Below are 25,346 nucleotides of genomic sequence, written 5' to 3'. Positions count from 1 at the left end.
AATAAAAATTTGGCAAAATTTTCCATAGAAATAAAGTTTTGACAAAATTTTCTATACAAATTAAATTTGGACAACATTTTCTATAGAAATAAAATTTTGACAAAATTTTCTATAGAAATAAAATTTTGACAAATTTCTCTATAGAAATAAAATTTTGACAAAATTCTCTATACAAATAAAATGTTGACAAAGATTTCTATAGAAATAAAATTTTGACAAAATTTTCTATAGAAATAAAATTTTAGCAAAATTTTCTATAGAAATAAAATTTTGACAAAATTTTCTATACAAATAAAATTTTGACAAAATTTTCTATACGAATAAAATCTTGGCAAAATTTTCTATAGAAATAAAATTTTGACAAAATTTTCTATACAAATAAAATTTTAACAAAATTTTCTATACAAATAAAATTTTGACAAAATTTTCTATAGAAATAAAATTTTGGCAAAATTTTCTACAGAAATTAAATTTTGACAAATTTTTCTATAGAAATAAAATTAAGACAACATTTTCTATAGAAATAAAATTTTGACAAAATTTTCTATAGAAATAAAATGTTGACAAAATTTTCTATAGAAGTAATATTTTGACTAAATTTTTCTATAGAAATAAAATTTTGACAAAATTTTCTATACACAGAAAAAAATTTTGCGAACATTTTTCCAATTAAAATTTTAATTAAGTTTTAAAAAATATTCAATTAAAAATTTAATTGATTCAACAAATTTTTTAATTGCAACAAAAATCAATCACAAAAATTAATAATATCAATTAATTTTTTAATTGGATCAATTAATTTTTTAATTGACCTTCAACTAATTTTTTAATTGATACTATCATTTCTGTGATTGAAGACATTTCAATTAAAAAATTAATTGGATCAATTAATTTCGTGATGGAAACAGAAAAAATTTTTTTTGTGTGTACAAATAAAATTTGGACAACATTTTCTATACAAATAAAATTTTGACAAAATTTTCTATACAAATAAAATTTTAAAAAAATTTTCTATAGAAATAAAAATTTGGCAAAATATTCCATAGAAATAAAGTTTTGACAAAATTTTCTATACAAATTAAATTTGGACAACATTTTCTATAGAAATAAAATTTTGGCAAAATTCTCTATAGAAATAAAATTTTGACAAAATTCTCTATACAAATAAAATGTTGACAAAGATTTCTATAGAAATAAAATTTTGACAAAATTTTCTATAGAAATAAAATTTTAGCAAAATTTTCTATAGAAATAAAATTTTGACAAAATTTTCTATACAAATAAAATTTTGACAAAATTTTCTATACAAATAAAATTTTAAAAAAATTTTCTATAGAAATAAAAATTTGGCAAAATATTCCATAGAAATAAAGTTTTGACAAAATTTTCTATACAAATTAAATTTGGACAACATTTTCTATAGAAATAAAATTTTGGCAAAATTCTCTATAGAAATAAAATTTTGACAAAATTCTCTATACAAATAAAATGTTGACAAAGATTTCTATAGAAATAAAATGTTGACAAAATTTTCTATAGAAATAAAATTTTAGCAAAATTTTCTATAGAAATAAAATTTTGACAAAATTTTCTATACAAATAAAATTTTGACAAAATTTTCTATACAAATAAAATTTTGACAAAATTTTCTATAGAAATAAAATTTTAACAAAATTTTCTATAAAAATAAAATTTGGACAAAATTTTCGATAAAAATAAAATTTGGACAAAATTTTCTATAAAAATAAAACTTTTATAAAATCATCTATAGAAATAAAACTTTTGCAAAATTTTCTATAGAAATAACATTTTGAGAAAATTTTCCATACAAACACAATTTTGACAAATTATCTATAGAACTACATTTTAAACGAAAACTTTTAAAAAAATGTTCATAGAAATAAGTTTTTGAGAACATTTTCTAAAGGAAAAAAATTTTGACAAAATTTTCTATAGAAAAAAAAATTTTGACAAATTTTCTATAGGAATATAATTTTTACAAAACTTTCTATCGAAGTCGAAATTTTGACAAAATTTTCTATAGAAATCAAAATTTTATTAAAATTTTCGTTAGAAATAAAATTTGGATAAAATTTTCCATAGAAATAAAGTTTTGACAAAATTTTCTATAAATAAAAAATTTTGAGAAAATTTTCTTTAGAAATAAAATTTTGACAAAATTTTCTATAGAAATAAAATTTTGACAAAATTTTCTATAGAAATAAAATGTTCACAAAATTTTCTATAGCAATATAATTTTGATAAAATTTTCTATAGAAATAAAATTTGGACAAAATTTTCGACAGAAATAAAATTTTGACAAAATTTTTTATAGAAATAAAATTTTTGTAAAATCATCTATAGAAATAATACTTTGCCAAAATTTTCTATAGAAATAAATTTTTGAGAACTGATGGCCTCAGTTGCCAATGCTTTTTTATATCTTTATACTAATATTATATTTACTATAAATTTAGTATCAACTATAAATAAATAAATAAATAAAAATAATTGTCTATAGAAATAAATTTTTGAGAACATTTTCTATAGAACTAAAATTTTGACAAAATTTTCTATGGAAATACAGGTTTGACAAAATTTTCTATAGAAATATAATTTTATTAAAATTTTCTAAAGAAATAAAATTTTATTAAAATTTTCTAAAGAAATAAATTTTTATTAAAATTTTCTAAAGAAATAAAATTTTATTAAAATTTTCTATAAAGATAACATTTTAACAAAAATTTCTGTAGAAATAAAATTTCGTATAGAAATAAAATTTTGAGAACAGTTTCTATAGATATAAAATTTTTACCAAATTTTCTATAGAAATCAAAATTTTATTAAAATTTTTTATATAAAAAAAAATTTTGACAAAATCATCTATAGAAGTGAAACTTTGACAAAATTTTCTATAGAAATAAAAATTTGATACAATTTTCTATCAAAATCAAATTTGGATAAAATTTTCCATAGAAATAAAATTTTGACAAAATTTTCTATAAACATAAAATTTTGATAAAAATTGCTATAAAAATAAAATTTTGACAATATTTTGTATAGAAATAAAAGTTTGACAAACTTTTCTATAGAAATAAAATGTTGACCAAATTATCTGTAGAAATAAAATTTTGACACAATATTCTATAGAAATAAAATTTGGACAAAATTTTCTATAGAAATAAAATTTTGATAAAATCATCTATAGAAATTAAACTTTGGCAAAATTTTCTATAGAAATAAAATTTTAAAAAAATTTTCTATAGAAATAAATTTTTGAGAAAATTTTCTATAGAACTAATATTTTGACAAAACTTTCTATGGAAATAAAATTTTATTAAAATTTTCTAAAGAAATAAAATTTTATTAAAATTTTCTATAGATATAACATTTTTACAAAAATTTCTATAGAAATAAAATTTTGTATAGAAATAAAATTTTGAGAAATGAAATTTTGAGAACATTTTCTATAGATATAAAATTTTGACCAAATTTTCTATAGAAATCAAAATTGTGAAAAAATATCTATAGAAATCAAAATTTTAACAAAATTTTCTATAGAAATAAAATTTTATTAAAATTTTCTATAGAAATAAAATTTTGGCAAAATTTTCTATAGAGGTTAAGTTAGGTTAGATGGCAGCCCGATGTATCAGACTCACTTAGACTTTTCAGTCCCTTGTGATACCACATTGGTGAATTTCTCTCCTATGACTGAGTGCTGCACGATTCCATGTTAAGCTCAATGACAAGGGACCCCCTTTTTATAGCCGAGTCCGACCAGCGTTCCACATTGCAATGAAACCACTTAGAGAAGCTTTGTAACCCTCAGAAATATCACCAGCATTACTGGGACAATCCACCGCTGAAAAACTTTTTGGTGTTCGGCCGAAGCAGGAATCCAACCCACGACCTTGTGTATGCAGGGTGGGCATGCTAACCATTACACCACGGTGGCTCCCCTATGGAAATAAAATTTTGAGAAAATTTTCTATAGAAATAAAATTTTGAGAAAATTTTCTATAAAAATAAAATTTTGACAAAGATTTCCATAGAAATAAAATTTTGACTAAATTTTCTATAGAAGTAAAATGTTGACAAAATTTTCTATAGAAATAAAATTTTGACAAAATTTTCTATAGAAATAAAGTATTGACAATTTTTTTTTATAGAAATAAAGTATTGACAAAATTTTGTATAGAAATAAAATTTTGATAAAATTTTCTGTAGAAATAAAATTTTGACAAAATTTTCTATAGATATACAATTTTCTATAGAAATAAAATTTTGACAAAATTTTCTATAGAAATAAGATTTTGACAAAAAATTTTCTATAGAAATAAAAATTTTGAGAAAATTTTCTATAGAAATAAAATAAATATCCTGCATATGATATATATCAGTCTAAGTTTTAGCAAAGCCACCATACACATCCCGGTAAGGAATATGATCATCCCACATATGTTTCAAGAGCAAAAGTTTATTTTTGGGCTGTGAACATGGGACTTTTGTCCATATTATTATTTTTATTATTTTTGTTGCACAGTGTAAAACTGGGATAAGTGTTAGTGTTTTGTTTTTGTTTACAACCCGAATATTGAAAATTTGTCTCAGATTTTCTTTCGTTTTAGTCGTGTCTTCAATGGAATTTGAATTGTTTGGATCCGCATTTGGATTGCGTGTCGTTAATGGTAATCTATCGCCTTTGGCCATTCCACTCGTATTCAATGATGGTGGCATTATTAAAAAATATTTTCATTACCTTTTGAAATTCACGAACATCCCCCAACTTTTCGATATTCAAACAAAAACCTTCATTCATTGATCTCCTCACTAGTGGGACTACTCGCGGGTGTAAGGGTCTGCTTTCCGTCCAACCGTACTTTGTGCTTGTTTTAAATGTCAATTTGGTGAAAGAAATCTTGAATTGGTGAAGAGGTGAAACACTTGAAAAAAAAACTTTTTTGTTCAAGTGGCCCTCCATCGAGTTCACCGATTCAGTGGAGGTTTATTTAAGAAAATAACAACAACAAAAAAAGCGAAAAAAAAAACTTTAAGTGGGATGAAAGTTTGTTGTGACTTGCAATTGTTTTAAGACCCCTAAAACTGTTGTTCCCAACTTATGGGTGACAATATCGCTGAGTTGTGCTTTTATGAGGGTGTTTAAGCATCGAAGGGTTTCTTTGTTATAGACCAACTAAAAAGTTGTTTTGCTCTACTTTTGCTTTTGACAAAAAAAAAGATTAAAAATACTTTGATGGGATTTGAGGAAGTATTAAATCGATTTAACGTGAAATTCATTGATTGAATTGTCAATTTTTTTATGGGAACCACATTGACATAATGTGGGAAATTATAGAGTTTTTTTATTTTGATATAGCACCAAAGAGGAGTAGAGGAAAAAAATCAATCCTTTTTTAGTAAAGTAAATAAGTGAGTAAGAGATGCCTACACTCAAAGACTTCATTATGAATTTGGACTCCATGAAAACGAGCTTCAAAACTTAAATGAAATACACTCTCAGAAAAAAATCACTTCTGTTTGCAATCTTAATTCTTGGTATGAGAGAGTTGTCCATAATCATGAACAGATATGAATAAATTTTCACATGGCCATCTAGGCGAAATTCAACGCGACCATATAAAATTTGTTCCTCTTTGAGGCTCCAGAAGTAAAATCTTGGGAGTTAGGTTTATATTGGAGTTATATAAAATTACGAACCGCTATGGGCCATTTTTTGCATGATTATTAAAAAGCATATACCACATCAGATCGGAAAATTGCTCCTTAACAAGGACGCTCCCGAGATCAAATCGGGAGATCTGTTAACATGGGAGCTACACAGTCTTACACAAGTTTACATACGTTTAAAGAATTTGTATTTTCTTTAAATAATAAAATATTAGAAAATATGCCCATATATACTGTAGTTTTAGTAAATTAATTTGGAAAACAAAGTATTTGTTAATTTTCAAAAAGATTTTTTGGACTGGTTTATAAACAACAAAAAGAAACATATTTAGTTAAGAAGTTAAAAAATCGAGGGTATGTAAACTTGTGTAAGACTGTGTAGATATAATTATGGTCCGATATGGCCCATTTGCATACCATCTGACCTGAAATTAATAATAGGCAATAATACCGAAGTTCAAGATGGGCGCATTTGTAGTAAAATTTACAAAAGAAATAATGAACTATTTTGAAACAATTTCGTACTTACTGTAGTAAAACGTTATGCTTCACTTGAATATAAAATTTCCGGTTTTTAAGTTTATTTAACTATAGTTAAATAAACTAAATCTATAGAAATAACATTTTGACAATATTTTCTATAGATATAAAATTTTGACAAAATTTTCTATAGAAGAACATTTTGACAAATTTTTCTACAGAAATAAAAATTTTAACAAAGTTTTCTATAGAAATAAAAATTTTAACAAAATTTTGTATAGAAATAAAATTGTGGGAAAATTTTCTATAAAAATAAAATTTTGTCAAAATTTCCAACAGAAATAAAATTTTGACAAATTTTTCTATGGAAATAAAATTTTGAAAACATTTTCTATAAAAATAAAATTTTGTCAAAATTTCCTACAGAAATAAAATTTTGACAAATTTTTCTATAGAAATAAAATTTTGACAAAAATTTTTATAGAAATAAAATTTTGACAAAATTTTCTATAGCAATAAAAATTTTAACAAAATTTTGTAAAGAAATAAAATTTTGACAAAATTTCCAATAAAAATAAAATTTTGGCAAAATTTCCGGCAGAAATAAAACTTTGACAAATTTTTCTATAGAAATAAAATTTTGACAAAATTTTCTATAGAAAAAAATTTTTTACAAAATTTTCTATAGAAAAAATTTTTGACAAAATTTTCTATAAAATTTTAACAAAATTTTGTATAGAAATAAAATTTGGACATAATTTTCTATAAAAATAAAATTTTGTCAAATTTTCCTACAGAAACAAAATTTTGACAAATTTTTCTATAGAAATAAAATTTTGACAAAATTTTTTATAGAAATAAAATTTTGCCAAAATTTTCTATAGAAATAAAATTTTGACAAAATTTTCTATAACAATAAAAATTTTAACAAAATTTTGTAAAGAAATAAAATTTTGACACAATTTCCAATAAAAATAAAATTTTGTAGAAATGAAATTTTGACATAATTTTCTATAGAAATAAAATTTTGTCAAAATTTCCTACAGAAATATAATTTTGACAAATTTCCTGCAGAAATAAAATTTTGACAAATTTTTCTATAGAAATAAAATTTTGACAAAATTTTCTATAGAAATAAAATTTTGACAAAATTTTCTTTAGAAATAAAATTTTGACAAAATTTTCTATACAAAAAAAATCTGACAAAATTTTCTATAGAAATACAATTTTGAAAACAAATTTCTATAGAAATAAAATTATGACAAAATTTTTTATAGAAATAAAAAATTCGAATCTTAAATACCCACCAACATGAATCAAATATTTCCTTTGAAATTTCAGGGGGGGGGGGGTGTGATGACAGATATTTTCCGAAGCAGAGCAGATCAACTTGTACACTTCAATGATGAAATAACGCCTTGATTTAATATCTACAATTTGTAGATTTTCACTCCCATTATTTAGATGATTACGAGAAGTAAAATCTGGAAATTTTACTTTCAGTTCCAAGCAGTTTTAGTAATCTGTGCGCCTTCTATACCCTCAAGAATTGAAATCGGTCTATATAGAGGCCTTACAAAGTGGGCCGATAAAAACTACATCCTATACACGTTTTTGTGAGTCTAAAATACCAGTATATTTCCAATTTCAAGCAAATCGGATAGAAACTACGGTTTCGAGAAACCGAAGGAGTTAAATCGGGAGATCGGTTTTATGGTGGCTATACTAAAACATGGACCGATACTCAACGTTTTCCGCGCACCTCTTTATTGTCTTAAAATACTTCTAGATTTCAAATTTCAGGCAAATTGGATAATCCCAAACAATAAAATCAGTTTTTGCACACCTATTTATAGTCCTACAAAACCACCAGATTTTCAATTTCAGGAAAATTGGACAACTACTACGATTTCTTCAAACCCAAAAAGTAAAATCGGAAGATTGGTCTATATGGGGGCTATACTAAACCATTGACCGATAGTCACCATTTTTGGCACACCTTTTTATGGTCCTAAAATACCTCTAGATTTCCAGTTTCAGGCAAATTGGATAAAAACTACAGATTCTAGAAGCCCAAGAAGTAAAATCGGGAGATCGGTCTATATGGGAGCTATACCAAACCATGGAAAGATACTCACCATTTTTGCCACACCTTTTTATGGTCCTAAAATACCTCTAGATTTTAAATTTCAGACAAATTGGCTGAAAACTACGGTTTCTATAAGCCCAAGACCCCAAATCGGGAGGTCGGTTTATATGGGGACTATATCAAAACCTGGACCGATATAGCCCATCTTCGAACTTGACCTGCCTGCAGACAAAAGATGAGTTTGTGCAAATTCATTGTTGAAGACTGTAGCGTGATTACAACAGACAGCCAGACAGACAGACAGACGGACATGGTTATATCGTCTTAGAAATCGGAAATCGATATTTCGATGTGTTACAAACAGAATGACAAACTTATTATACCCTGTCTGACAAAATTTTCTGTAGAAATAAAATTTTGTCAAAATTTTATTTCTATAGAAAATTTTCTATAATAAAATTTTAACAAAATTTTCTATAGAAATAAAACTTTGACAAAATTTTCTATAGAAATAAAATTTTGACAAAATTTTCTATAGAAATAAAAACTTTAACAAATTTTGCTATAGAAATAAAATTTTGACAAAATTTTCTATAAAAAAACTTAACAAAATTTGCTATAGAAATAAAATTTTGACAAAATTTTCTATAAAAAAACTTAACAAAATTTGCTATAGAAATAAAATTTTGACAAAATTTTCTATAGAAATAAAATTTTTTGACAGAATTTTCTATAGAAATAAAATTTTGACACAATTTTCTATAGAACTAAAATTTAGACAACGTTATATAGAAAATTTTGTCAAAATTTTATTTATATAGAAAATTTTGTCAAGATTTTATTTCTATAGAAAATTTTGTCAAAATTTTATTGCTATAGAACATTTTGTTAAAATTTTATTTCTATAGAAAATGTTGTCAAAATGTTATTTCTATAGAGAATTTTGTCAAAATCTTATTTCTATAGAAAAATTTGTCAAAATTTTATTTCTATAGAAAAATTTAGTCAAAATATTACTTCTATAGAAAATTTTGTCAACATTTTATTTCTATAGAAAATTTTGTCAAAATTTTATTTCTATAGAAAATGTTGTATTAATTTAATTTATATAGATAATTTTGTCAAAATTTTATTTGTATAGAAAATTTTGTCTTAATTTTATTTCTATAGAAAATTTTGTCAAAATTTAATTTCTATAGAAAATTTTGCCAAAATTTAATTTCTATAGAAAATTTTGTCAAAATTTTATTTGTATAGAAAATTTTGTTAAAATTTTATTTCCATAGAAAATTTTGTCAAAATTTTATTTCTATAGAGAATTTTGTCAAAATTTTATTTCTATAGAGAATTTTGTCAAAATTTTATTTCTGTAGAGAATTTTGTCTAAATTTTATTTCTATAGAAAATTTTGTCAAAATTTTATTTCTATAGAAAATTTTGTCTTAATTTTATTTCTATAGAAAATTTTGTCAAAATTTTATTTCTATAGAAAATTTTGTCAAAATTTTATTTCTATAGAAAATTTTGTCAAAATTTTATTTCTATAGAAAATTTTGTCAAGATTTTATTTCTATAGAAAATTTTGTCAAAATTTTATTTCTATAGAAAATTTTGTTAAAATTTTATTTCTATAGAGAATTTTGTCAAAATGTTATTTCTATAGAGAATTTTGTCAAAATCTTATTTCTATAGAAAAGTTTGTCAAAATTTTATTTCTATAGAAAAATTTAGTCAAAATATTACTTCTATAGAAAATTTTGTCAACATTTTATTTCTATAGAAAATTTTGTCAAAATTTATTTCTATAGAAAATGTTGTCTTAATTTTATTTCTATAGAAAATTTTGTCAAAATTTAATTTCTATAGAAAATTTTGTCAAAATTTAATTTCTATAGAAAATTTTGTCAAAATTTTATTTGTATAGAAAATTTTGTCTTAATTTTATTTGTATAGAAAATTTTGTCAAAATTTAATTTCTATAGAAAATTTTGCCAAAATTTAATTTCTATAGATAATTTTGTCAAAATTTTATTTGTATAGAAAATTTTGTTAAAATTTTATTTCTATAGAAAATTTTGTCAAAATTGTATTTCTATAGAGAATTTTGTCAAAATTTTATTTCTACAGAGAATTTTGTCAAAATTTTATTTCTGTAGAGAATTTTGTCTAAATTTTATTTCTATAGAAAATTTTGTCAAAATTTTATTTGTATAGAAAATTTTGTCTTAATTTTATTTCTATAGAAAATTTTGTCAAAATTTAATTTCTATAGAAAATTTTGCCAAAATTTAATTTCTATAGAAAATTTTGTCAAAATTTTATTTGTATAGAAAATTTTGTTAAAATTGTATTTCTATAGAAAATTTTGTCAAAATTTATTTCTATAGAGAATTTTGTCACAATTTTATTTCTGTAGAGAATTTTGTCTAAATTTTATTTTTATAGGAAAATTTAGTCTACATTTTATTTCTATAGAAAATTTTGTCAAAATTGTATTTCTATAGAAAATGTTGTCTTAATTTTATTTCTATAGAAAATTTTGTCAAAATTTAATTTCTATAGAAAATTTTGTCAAAATTTAATTTCTATAGAAAATGTTGTCAAAATTTTATTTGTATAGAAAGTTTTGTCAAAATTTTATTTGTATAGAAAATTTTGTCAAATTTTAATTTCTACAGAAAATTTTGACAAAATTTAATTTCTATAGAAAATTTTGTCAAAATTTAATTTCTATAGAAAATTTTGTCAAAATTTAATTTCTATAGAAACATTTGTCAAAATTTTATTTGTATAGAAAATTTTGTCTTAATTTTATTTCTATAGAAAATTTTGTCAAAATTTTATTTCTATAGAAAATTTTGTCAAAATTTTATTTCTATAGAAAATTTTGTCAAAATTTTATTTCTATAGAGAATTGTCAAAATTTTATTTCTATAGAAAATTTTGTCTAAATTTTATTTGTATAGAAAATTTTGCCAAAATTTTATTTGTATAGAAAATTTTGTCAAACTGAATTATTCGGCCTTTTTTTGTTTAATACATACCCCGTATGGACTAATTTACAATTGAGAACACGGTGTTAAGAAGTTTTAAGATACCTTGCCATCGGCAAGTGTTACCGCAACCCAAGTAATTCGATTGTGGATGCCAGTACAAGTTTCTATGCAAGCCATGGTGGAGCGTACATAAGATTCGTGCAGGCCGAACTTACGGCAGTATATACTTGTTTTAAAATATAATTTTGAAAAAAATTTTATAGAAATAAACTTTTGACAACATTTTCTATAGAAAATAAAACTGACAAAATTTTCTACAGAAATAAAATTTTAACAAAAAGTTCTATGAATTCAATATAATATATTTCTTTCGAATAAAACAACATTTACTTTAAACTAACCACAAAAACTTTATCAAAAAGTAGAGAGTACGATTTTTTTTAATTTGGTAGATCGTTTTTGGTACGAGTGGCAACCTTGGTATCGGTAGATGTTTCGTTATATCCCACATACAGCATGATTTCCCGATTTCACTTTTTGGGTTTCTAGAAATTGCTGTTTTTATTCGATTTGCCTGAAATTGGATATGTAGAGATATTTTGGGACCACAAATAGGTGTGCCGAATCCGGTGTATATACTCCTTGTTTTGGTATAGACAGATCTCCCTATTTGATTTTTTGGACTTCTAGAAACCGCAATTGTTATCCGATTTTCTTGAAATTGTTCTTTTTCGGCTCACAAGACATGTGTGGAATTTTTTTAGTAAAGCCTTCATATGTAGCAATCTTCCAATTTCGCTTCTTAAAGGAATTGAAGGAGCATTGCCCTTCTATTGCTAAAACTAATTGCCCGAAACTAAAACTAAAATATCTAGGTGTCACTTCTCGTATTTTTCCAATAGTGGGGGCAACATTGTACATAATCTAGATTTCAAATCAAGACGTTATTTCACCAAGATAGAGATTCTTCCAAAAACTCAAACAAAAATTGCTCCTAAAAATACAGAATCTGATGTAATCTTCATATATAGAAACTTTAAATTTAACTTTGGGAAACGTAAAATTTGAACCGATCTTCTTGTTTTTTAACCCGTTACGAAGAGGCGTTTGACGAAGGACACCATTATATTTGAGTCATGGTGGCGGGTGGTAAAGATTCAACCCGGCCGAATTTTGTTACGCTATATGCTTGTTTTCAGTACAATATTCCAATTAAATTATCCTGGTCCCTTAAAGAGGAACAACTAAATCAAAAGCGAAATTGTATATCACGTAGAAAGGAACTACCAAAGATATTTTTGTTTTATCCTTTGCTTACTTTAGTCACATTGGGTTTTCTGGAAATAAAGCAAAGAAAACCATACATATATTTTTTTAATCCCAGTAACCCAAGATTCATGTACTAAACTAGACCAGTCCATACTAAAAGACAAGATGACAAGGCACTAGTAAAAAGACTAAGAAAAAAAAAAACAAGTATATACGGCCGTAAGTTTGGCCAGGCCGAATCTTATGTACCTTTCACCATGGATTGCATACACTGAAAAAGATATTGTCGTGAGGTCAAAGATTTCATGTCTTTAAAATACGAATATAAATTTTGCTTAGCATAGAAGACGCATTTCTCTAAAATAAAGTTATTTCCCTTGTCCAAAAGTCGATAAACTTTTCAATGAAGTCGTATTGTCCTTATAATTAAGTGATTTGACTTAAAAATGGGTATCTTAACATGAAAGAAAAACCTTATAGGATAAGGTCAACTTGACTTTAATAATTCAGAAAAATTCTTTAAATTTAATGAAATTGTCTTTAAATTTGTTGTCTTTTTGCATCTTGACTACAAAGCAAAAAATCGTTCAAATATAGGACATGTTTTTCAAAACTTTATTTTAAAGAAGTTTTTTACTTCAAACATAGCATAATTTCTACTGGAAGTCGTGTCTTAATTTGGAAAATAAAGTTGCCGTTAACTCGTTTTTAAAGGACTTTGATAGCATATGAAGAAAAAAAGCTGAGAAAGCGAAAAATTAAAATTTGCTTCCTAGAAGCAAGTACACAAAACCCAAATTTAAAAGAGAATTGTGTCTTACAAGTATCCTTACTTGTATTCTCCGCTTCTTTGGCTCGGAATCAATACCAAATTTTTTAAAGTAAAGACAAAATCTTTGGAACCAAGTATGTTTTTTTTTTCAGTGTAGAAACTTCTCATACAGACTGTCATCCACAATAGAATTACTTGAGTTGTGGTAATCCTAGCCGATGTCAAGGTATCTTAACACCGTCTTCTAAATTGTAAGCTAGTCCATGCGGTCCGATTAAATACGTATATAATTCAGTTTGACAAAATTTTCTATAAAAATAAAATTTTGACAACATTTTCTATAGAAAAAAAATTGTGATAAAATTTTCTACGGAAATAAAATTTTAACAAAATTTTCTATGGAAATAAAATTTTGACAAAATTTACTACAGAAATAAAATTTTGACAAAATTTACTATATAAATAAATTTTTGACAAAATTTTCTATAGAATTAAAATTTTAACAAAATTTTCTTTGGAATTAAAATTTTGACAAAATTTTCTATATAAAAAAAATTATGACAAAATTTTCTATAGAAATAAAATTTTGTCAAAACTTTCTAAAGAAATAAAATTTTGTCAAAATTTTCTATAGAAATAAAATTTTGTTTTTTGTTGATATTGTTGACCTTTTATTTTAATTTTTATGATTTTTATCTCATAATCTCGGCTGTAGGTCTATAAATTAAACTCGAAATTGTTGGTTTCTAGTTTTTTATTTTCCGATATTTCGGTTGACTTCGTCAGACCGTTTTCAAGGCTACAAATTACAAAATTAAACAAAAGTTAATTACAAAATTCACAAATTAAAGTCAAACTATTGTCATTTACATTTTATCCGATGTCTTGTTACTTCGCTGTCTGGTTTTCTACTGGTGATCACTTTCTCCTGTGTTTTTGTATCGTATGTCGATATATTCTCGCGCAGTTCTCAATATCTTTTTTATAGTTTATTCTCTCGTTAGTGGGAGTGTTAATTATGTGTAACATTTCCAGAGTAAATCTTCGTCTGTAGTTGTTTTCCTTGCATAGGATTTCTACGTTATTAAAGTTAGGTTTGTGACCAGTCAATGTACAGTGGGCCGCAAGTGCTGTTTTTTGTTCCATTGGTTTGTCTGTTGTTTTTATATCCGATTTATGTGAAGACGGATCCGATGAAATTTGCTTCTCTCAGAGGTTCCGACAGCCAAATCTGGGGATCGGTTTATATGGGGGCTATATATAATTATGGACCAATGTGGACCAATATTTGCATAGTTTTTAGAGACCATACACTAACACCATGTACAAAATTTCAACCGGATCGGTTGAAATTTTGTAAGTCAAATCTGAGCGTCGGTTTATATGGGGGCTATACGTAGAAGTGGTCCGATATAGCCGATTTGCAATACCGTCCGACCTACATCAATAACAACTACTTGTGACAAGTTTCAAGTCGATAGCTTGTTTCGTTCGGAAGTTAGCGTGATTTCAACAGACGGACGGACGGACGGACATGCTTAGATCGACTCAGAATTTCACCACGACCCAGAATATATATACTTTATGGGGTCTTAGAGCAATATTTCGATGCGTTACTAACGGAATGACAAAGTTAATATACCCCCCCATCCTATGGTGGAGGGTATAAAAAACTGAAAAAGCTAACAACATTTTTATTATAATTTGCTGCACATGACATATTCTTAACTTGTATAACACGAGCAAAATTCCTGCATAATGTCACAAGTTGTGCTGGATGACTGGCTGGGTCGCAAGCTAGCTAAATGCCTGACTATGATGGTCTCACTTTTGTTGTCCGTCGATCCATCCCATCCATCCATCTTTGCTATTGACTGATGAGATCATAATAATGAAGTTCCCCAGACTAAAATAACTTCACTCACTAGAATGATGGAAATCACCCAACTATCAACATCGTCATCACCATCACCATCATGATCATGATCACAACCTCACTTGTTAACCACTCACTCATCACATTTGAAGATGAAAAACATTTAACTTGATTTGCGAAATGATGATGTTGAGGTTGTTGCTGCAATTGTGCCTATGAGGCTGATCACTCATACAGATGTCGATCATTGCTCGCAATTTTTTGGATAGTTAGTAAGTAGACTCTGGTGATTAGTCCATGCAATGTAGCACAGTGTTTTGCTGTATCCATATATCAGCCTATGGGTGATTTTCACGGTAGCCACAGTTGGTAGAATTATACCAAAATAATAGAATTATGGTAGATTTTCTACTATTTATTTGGTAGATTGGTAGAATTCTTGATGTTTTGGTCGATTTTCCTCTTCACGTATGAGTTACTTTACAAATTTTCTAATAGAAATAAAATGTTGACACAAAAAGCTATCAAATATTGACAACATTTTCTGCGGAAATACAAAATTTTTTATACAAATAAAATTTTGACAAATTTTTCTATAGAAATAAAATTTTGACAAAATTTTCAATAAACTAAATTCAATAGGAATAGATACAAAATTTTAACTATATTTTCTATAGAAATATTATTATGACAAAATTTTCTGTAGAAAAAATTTCTAAGAATAATATAAACATTAAAAAAATCTATCCGAATAAAATTTTGAAAAAATAGGAATAAAATTTTAACATAATTTTGTATAAGTAAAATTTTGACAAAATTTTTTATAGGTATTAAATTTTGGCAAAATTTTCTGTAGAAATAAAATTTTGTTAGAATTTTCTACAAAAATAAAATTTTGACATAATTTTCTATAGAAATGAAATATTGATAAAATATTCTACACAAATAAAATTTTAACAAAATTTTCTATAGGTATTAAATTTTGACAAAATTTTCTGTAGAAATAAAATTTTGACAAAATTTTCTACAAAAATAAAAGTTTGACAAAATTTTCTATAGAAATGAAATATTGACAAAGTTTTCTATAGAAATAAAATTTTAAAAAATTTTGACGAAATTTTCAATTGAAATGAAATTTTGACAAAATGTTCGGTAGAAATAAAATTTTGACAAAATTTTCAATAGAAATAAAATGTTGACAAAATTTTCTATAGAAATAAAATTTGATAAAATATTCTATAGAAACAAAATTTTGACCAAATTTTCAATAGAAATAAAATTTTACGTATTTTTGAATATTGTTGACCCATTTAATAATTATTCTGATTATCAATTTTGTTCGGCTGGAGGTATTAGAAACAATCGATTATTCATTTGCTTTATTATCTATGAAAAAAAATAATGAAAAAATTTTCTATAGAAATTTTCTATAAAATAAATTCAATAGGAATAAAATTTTGACAAAATTATCTATAGAAATATTATCTTGAAAAACTTTTCTGTAGAAAAAATATTAAAAAAAAATTCTATAGAATAAAATAAATAAATATTATAAAGATCTATAGGAATAAAATTAAAAAAAAAATAGAAATAAAATTATATCAAAATTTTCTATAGGTATTAAATTTTGACAAAATTTTTTATAGAAATAAAATTTTGACATTTTCTACAAACTACAAAATTCGGCTATATTATCTATAGAAATATTATTTTGACAAAATTTTCTGTAGAAAAAATATTTAAAAAAAAATTCTATAGAATAAAATAGATAAATATTAAAAAGATCGTTATTGTTTTTTTTTTTTTTTTTTTTTTTTTTTTTTTTTTTTTTTGATCTCAGCTTAAAGCCATGCATTGACTAAACTACAAGTGTAGCTTAACCAACAGAGGAAAAGTATGCTTGTCAAATTTATTTGGGCAAAGCCCTATTGATGGTTGGATGTACAGCTGTTTCGGAATTACCACATTCCTCATCAGCATCCTCTACTTGCAGCAAAACTATCAACCAATTATCAGAATAAATTCGGGTAATTCACTCAACCCAACGTGAACTACACTTGAACCTCCCGAAAAAGGGTTTGATAGTAAAAAGGGTAGTTTGATACAAATCGATGATTTGAGTTTGGCAAAGGAAAAGAGATATGCTGGCAAATTTGTTTAGGCAGTAGCCGACTATCAAACCCTTTTTCGGAAACAGCTGTACATCCAACCATCTATAGGGCTTTGCCCAAATAAATTTGACAAGCATACTTTTCCTCTGTTGGTTAAGCTACACTTGTAGTTTAGTCAATGCATGGCTTTAAGCTGAGATCAAAAAAAAAAACAACAATAACGATTGAAGAGAAGCCAACAATAACAAACAAAACGAATTAAAAAGATCTATAGGAATAAAATTTAAAGAAAAAATAGAAAAAAAAAATTTATCAAAATTTTCTATAGGTATTAAATTTTGACAAAATTTTCTATAGGTATTAAATTTTGACAAAATTTTCTATAGAAATAAAATTTTGACAACATTTTCTACAAAAATACAGTTTTGACAAAATTTTCTATAGAAATTAAATATTGATAAAATTTTCTACAGAAATAACATTTTGACAAAATTTTCTATAGAAATGAAATTTTGACAAAAATGTCTATAGAAATAAAATATTGACAAAATTTTCTATAGAAATAAAATTTTAAAAAATTGTTTTATAGAAATAAAATTTTGACAAATTTTTCTATAGAAATAAAATTTTGACGAAATTTCCAATAGAATTGAAATTTTGACAAAATTTTTTATAGAAATAAAATTTTGACATTTTCTACAAACTACAAAATTCGGCTATATTATCTATAGAAATATTATTTTGACAAAATTTTCTGTAGAAAAAATATTTAAAAAAAATTCTATAGAATAAAATAAATAAATATTAAAAAGATCTATAGGAATAAAATTTAAAGAAAAAATAGAAAAAAAAAATTTATCAAAATTTTCTATAGGTATTAAATTTTGACAAAATTTTCTATAGGTATTAAATTTTGTTGTCGTTTTTTTATTTCAGCTTAAAACCATACATTGACTAAACTACAAGAGTAGCTTAACCAACAGAGGAAAAGAATGTTTGTCAAATTTATTTGGGCAAAGCCCTATAGACTGCAAGATGGTTGGATGGACGCACGTTTCGGAATTACCACATTCCTCATCAGCATCCTCTACTTGCAGCAAAACTATCAACCAATTATCAGAATAAATTCAGGCAGTTTATTAAACCCAACAAAAACCACACTTGAACCCTCCGAAAAAAGGTTTTACATTGATAGCCGGCTTATGCCAAATAAATTCGAAACAAACATATCTCTTTTCCTCTTGTTGGGTTCTCTTTCTCATATCTCTTTTTTTTTTTGTTGGGTTTAATAAACTGCCTGAATTTATTCTGATAATTGGTTGATAGTTTTGCTGCAAGTAGAGGATGCTGATGAGGAATGTGGTAATTCCGAAACGTGCGTCCATCCAACCATCTTGCAGTCTATAGGGCTTTGCCCAAATAAATTTGACAAACATTCTTTTCCTCTGTTGGTTAAGCTACTCTTGTAGTTTAGTCAATGTATGGTTTTAAGCTGAAATAAAAAAACGACAACAATGCTTAAAGAACAAAACCAACAATAACAAAACAAAACAAATGGTATTAAATTTTGACAAAATTTTCTATAGAAATAAAATTTTGACAACATTTTTTATAGAAACAAAATTTTCTATAGAAATAAAATTTAAAAAAATTGTTTTATAGAAATAAAATTTTGACAAATTTTTCTAAAGAAATAAAATTTTGACGAAATTTTTTAATAGAAATGAAATTTTGAAAAAATTTTCTATAGAAATAAAATTTTGAGAAAATTTTCTACAGAAATAAAATTTTGTCAAAATTTTCTACAGAAATAAAATTTTGTCAAAATTTTCTACAGAAATAAAATTTTGAGAAAATTTTCTACAGAAATAAAATTTTGACAAAATTTTCTGTAGGAATAAAATTTTGACAAAATTTTTTGTAGAAACAAAATTTTGACAAAATTTTTTAAAGAAATGGAATTTTGACGAAGTTGTCAATAGAAATGAAATTTTGACAAAATTTTCTATAGAAATAAACTTTTGACGAAATTTCCTAGAAATGAAATTTTGACAAAATTTTCTATAGAAATAAAATTCGATAAAATTTTCTATAGAAACAAAATTTTTACCAAATTTTCAATAAAAAAAAATTTACTTTTTTTTTGAATAATTTTACGTATTTCAGAATAATTATTAAATGGGTCAAATTTAATATTTATTCTGATTGTCAATTTTGTTCGGCTTGAGGTAATAGAAACAATCGATTATTCATTTGCTTTAATACTTATTTTAAATATTTCGGTTATTGCCACTATCCATCTTCAGAGATTTTAAATTTGAGTTCGTGTGCTGCTGTTCGTTCCGTAAGTGTATGGTGACTTGCGGAACACAATTTTCTATAGAAATACATTTTTGCCAAATTCAATAGCGTTCGCCCTTGTGTCAAAAAAGTGCCATATACAAAATTTCACCAAAATCGGCTAATAATTGCGACCGGAATCCTGAGAACAACAAATATATGGACGGACGGACGGACACCAAGGGCTAGATCGACTCAGGAGGTGATTCTGAGTCGATCGGTATATATTTGATGGGGTCTAAATCAATATTTCTGGTAGGCACATTTTTTGGCAGATCAAAGTTTTTATACCCTGCCCACAATGTTGTTTAGGGTATAGAAACAAAACGGAATGAAATTTTTGACAAAACTTTAAAAAAATTTTCTTTAAAAAAAACTAAACTTTCTGTAAAACTAAATTAAAAAATAAAATTTTGACAAAATTTTCTATAGAAATAAAATTAAAAACTCTGTAGAATACAATTTTGGCAAAATTTTCTATAGAAATATAATTTTGGCAAAATTTTCTATAGAAATAAACTTTTGACAAAATTTTGTATAGAAATAAAATGTTGACAAAATTTTTGTTTAGAAATCAAATGTTGACAAAATTTTCTTTAGAAATAAAATTTGAAAAAAATTTCTATAGAAATAAAATTATTGACAAAATTTTCTATAGAAATAAAATTTTGACAAAATTTTCAATAGAAATAAAATTTTTCAAAATTTTTCTATAGAAATGAAATTTTGACAAAATTTTCTATAGAAAATAAAATTTTGAGAAAATTTTCTACAGAAATAAAATTTTGTCAAAATTTTCTACAGAATAAAATTTTGTCAAAATTTTCTACAGAAATAAAATTTTGAGAAAATTTTCTACAGAAATAAAATTTTGACAAAATTTTCTGTAGGAATAAAATTTTGACAAAATTTTTTGTAGAAACAAAATTTTGACAAAAATTTTTTAAAGAAATGGAAATTTTGACGAAGTTGTCAATAGAAATGAAATTTTGACAAAATTTTCTATAGAAATAAACTTTTGACGAAATTTCCTAGAAATGAAATTTTGACAAAATTTTCTATAGAAATAAAATTCGCTAAAATTTTCTATAGAAACAAAATTTTTACCAAATTTTCAATAAAAAAAAATTTACTTTTTTTTTGAATAATTTTACGTATTTCAGAATAATTATTAAATGGGTCAAATTTAATATTTATTCTGATTGTCAATTTTGTTCGGCTTGAGGTAATAGAAACAATCGATTATTCGTTTGCTTTAATACTTATTTTAAATATTTCGGTTATTGCCACTATCTATCTTCAGAGATTTTAAATTTGAGTTCGTGTGCTGCTGTTCGTTCCGTAAGTGTATGGTGACTTGCGGAACACAATTTTCTATAGAAATACATTTTTGCCAAATTCAATAGCGTTCGTCCTTGTGCCAAAAAGTGTCATATACAAAATTTCACCAAAATCGGCTAATAATTGCGACTGGAATCCTGCGAACAACAAATACATGGACGGACGGACACCTAATACTAAATCGACTCAGGAGGTGATTCTGAGTCGATCGGTATATATTTTATGGGGTCTAAGTCAATATTTCTGGTAGGCACATTTTTTGGCAGATCAAAGTTTTTATACCCGGACCACTATGTGGTTTAGGCTATAGAAACAAAACGGAATCAAATTTTTGACAAAATTTTCTATAGAAACAAAATTTTCTTTTAAAAAAAAATGTGACTAAACTTTCTGTAAAACAAAATTAAAAAATAAAACTTTGCAAAAATTTTCGATAGGAATAAAGTTTGACAAAATTTTCTATAGAAATAATATTAAAAAAATCTGTAGAATACAATTTTGGCAAAATTTTCTATGGAAATAAAATTTTGGCAAAATTTTCTATAGAAATAAATTTTTGACAAAATTTTGTATAGAAATAAAATGTTGACAAAATTTTCTTTTGAAATCAAATGTTGACAAAATTTTCTTTAGAAATAAAATTTTGAAAAAAATTTCTATAGAAATAAAATTTTGACAACATTTTCTATAGAAATAAAATGTTGACAAAATTTTCAATAGAAATAACATTTTGACAAAATTTTCTATAGAAATAAAATTTGGCAAAATTTTCTATAGAAATAAAATTTTGACAAAATATTCTATAGAAATAAAATTTTGACAAAATTTTCTATAGAAATATAATGTTGACAAAATTTTCTATATAAATAAAATTTTGACAAAATTTTCTTTAGAAATAAAATGTTGACAAAATTTTCTATGGAGATATAATTTTAACAAAATTTCCTTTAGCAAAAAAATTTAACAAAATTTTATGTGTAGACGGATTCTATGAACATTTTAAATCAACCAAATAAAATATTTTTTTTGCATTCCATACCATTTTCCCAAATGGTAACACTGTGCTTTGCCTGTTTTTTCCTTACGGTTACAGAAGAATAAAAAAAATATAACAAAGTTTCTGAAAGAAAAATTTGAGTTAAAATGTCAGTTCATTCTGTAACATAGTCACTTCACTGGTTATCTCAAGTCTTCCTTGCTGTCTGAGCTACTTTGTATTAAATTGGACTTGACTTTCAGTGACTCAAAAATTACATTTCGATGATCATCGATCGTGATTTGAGATGACATCATGTCTCTGTAAAGATGATGTTTTTCGTTTTAGTTTCTTTTTTTCGTTTCGTTTGACTATACCAAGGATTATTTTCCTACGAAGAGCAATTGTCTATTTTTTGTTCGATTTTTCATTGGTTGGGCAACATTTGTTGTGTTCTTAATTCGTTTTACTTGGCGAGGCAAGCATCTGCGATAAGTTTTCGCTTTTTTCGATAAGATTTTCTTTGGCCAAAACCACCTATTCACTGAAGTATATAATAAGATAGCCATCATGGCGTTTGTAACGTTTTGCCTTTGTGAGAAAAGTTGCAAAATAGAGGTTATATTGAATACAGGGCGACTGATATGCGTTGCAACCAACTTGAGGATTGTATCATTTCTAAAAGGCTCGTCTGACGGCTGACAGATTTTTTTTCCATTGACAGTTCATTTTATTGTTTGCAAGCTTACAATAGGCCCTATGAGTGTGGGATCCATGAAAATAAACCCAAATCCTAAATAATGTATGATCCAAGAAAATTATATGGAAACAAGTATATACGGCCGTAAGTTCGGTCAGGCCGAATCTTATGTACCCTCCAGTATGGATTGCGTAGAAACTTCTTCTAAACCCTGCCATCCACAGTCGAATTATTTAAGTTGCGGTAACGCTTGCCGATGGCAAGGTATCTTCAAAACCTCCTAACACGGTCTTCTAAATTGTATGTAAGTCCATACGTGGTATATAATAAATCAAAAACGATCTATTAAATACGTATAGAATTCAGTTTGACAAAATTTTCGATAGAAATAAAATTTTGACAAAATTTTCGATAGAAATAACATTTTGTCAAAATTTTCTATAGAAATAAAATTTTGACAAAATTTTCTATAGAAATAAAATTTTGACAAAATCTTCTATAGAAATAAAATTTTGACAAAATTTTCTATAGAAATAAAATTTTGACAAAATTTTCTATAGAAATAAAATTTTCACAAAATCTTCTATAGAAATAAAATTTTGACAAAATTTTCTATAGAAATAAAATTTTGACAAAATTTTCTATAGAAATAAAATGTTGACAAAATTTTCTATAGAAATAAAGTGTTGACAAAATTTTCTATAGAAATAAAATTTTGACAAAATTTTCTATAGAAATAAAATTTTGACAAAATCTTCTATAGAAATAAAGTGTTGACAAAATTTTCTATAGAAATAAAATTTTGACAAAATTTTCTATAGAAATAAAGTTTTGACAAAATTTTCTATAGAAATAAAATTTTGACAAAATCTTCTATAGAAATAAAATTTTGACAAAATTTTCTATAGAAATAAAGTGTTGACAAAATTTTCTATAGAAATAAAATTTTGACAAAATTTTCTATAGAAATAAAATTTTGACAAAAATTTCTATAGAAATAAAATTTTGACAAAATTTTCTATAGAAATAAAATTTTGACAAAATCTTCTATAGAAATAAAATTTTGACAAAATTTTCTATAGAAATAAAATTTTGACAAAATTTTCTATAGAAATAAAATTTTCACAAAATCTTCTATAGAAATAAAATTTTGACAAAATTTTCTATAGAAATAACATTTTGACAAAATTTTCTATAGAAATAAAATTTTGACAAAATTTTCTATAGAAATAAAGTGTTGACAAAATTTTCTATAGAAATAAAATTTTGACAAAATTTTCTATAGAAATAAAATTTTCACAAAATCTTCTATAGAAATAAAATTTTGACAAAATTTTCTATAGAAATAAAGTGTTGACAAAATTTTCTATAGAAATAAAATTTTGACAAAATCTTCTATAGAAATAAAGTGTTGACAAAATTTTCTATAGAAATAAAATTTTGACAAAATTTTCTATAGAAATAAAATTTTGACAAAATCCTATAGAAATAAAATTTTGACAAAATTTTCTATAGAAATAAAATTTTGACAAAATTTTCTATAGAAATAAAATTTTCTTAAAATCTTTTATAGAAATAAAATTTTGACAAAATTTTCTATAGAAATAAAGTGTTGACAAAATTTTCTATAGAAATAAAATTTTGACAAAATTTTCTATTGAAATAAAATTTTGACAAAATTTTCTATTGAAATAAAATTTTGACAAAATTTTCTATAGAAATAAAATTTTGACAAAATTTTCTATAGAAATAAAATTTTGACAAAATTTTCTATAGAAATAAAATTTTGACAGAATTTTCTATAGAAATAAAGTGTTGACAAAATTTTCTATAGAAATAAAATTTTGACAAAATTTTCTATAGAAATAAAATTTTGACAAAATTTTCTATAGAAATAAAATTTTGACAAAATTTTCTATAGAAATAAAATTTTGACAAAATCTTCTATAGAAATAAAATTTTGACAAAATTTTCTATAGAAATAAAATTTTGACAAAATTTTCTATAGAAATAAAATTTTCACAAAATCTTCTATAGAAATAAAATTTTGACAAAATTTTCTATAGAAATAAAATTTTGACAAAATTTTCTATAGAAATAAAATTTTGACAAAATTTTCTATAGAAATAAAGTGTTGACAAAATTTTCTATAGAAATAAAATTTGACAAAATTTTCTATAGAAATAAAATTTTCACAAAATCTTCTATAGAAATAAAATTTTGACAAAATTTTCTATAGAAATAAAGTGTTGACAAAATTTTCTATAGAAATAAAATTTTGACAAAATCTTCTATAGAAATAAAGTGTTGACAAAATTTTCTATAGAAATAAAATTTTGACAAAATTTTCTATAGAAATAAAATTTTGACAAAATCCTATAGAAATAAAATTTTGACAAAATTTTCTATAGAAATAAAATTTTGACAAAATTTTCTATAGAAATAAAATTTTCACAAAATCTGTTATAGAAATAAAATTTTGACAAAATTTTCTATAGAAATAAAGTGTTGACAAAATTTTCTATAGAAATAAAATTTTGACAAAATTTTCTATAGAAATAAAATTTTGACAAAATTTTCTATAGAAATAAAATTTTGACAAAATTTTCTATAGAAATAAAATTTTGACAAAATTTTCTATAGAAATAAAATTTTGACAGAATTTTCTATAGAAATAAAATTTTGGTAGATTATTTTTGGCTCGA

This window comes from Haematobia irritans, chromosome 4, assembly GCF_050003625.1.
Source record: "Haematobia irritans isolate KBUSLIRL chromosome 4, ASM5000362v1, whole genome shotgun sequence".
NCBI classification, from domain to species: Eukaryota; Metazoa; Arthropoda; class Insecta; order Diptera; family Muscidae; genus Haematobia; species Haematobia irritans.
The sequence above is the reverse complement of the archived record's forward strand: the minus strand, read 5'-3'. Positions refer to the sequence as shown.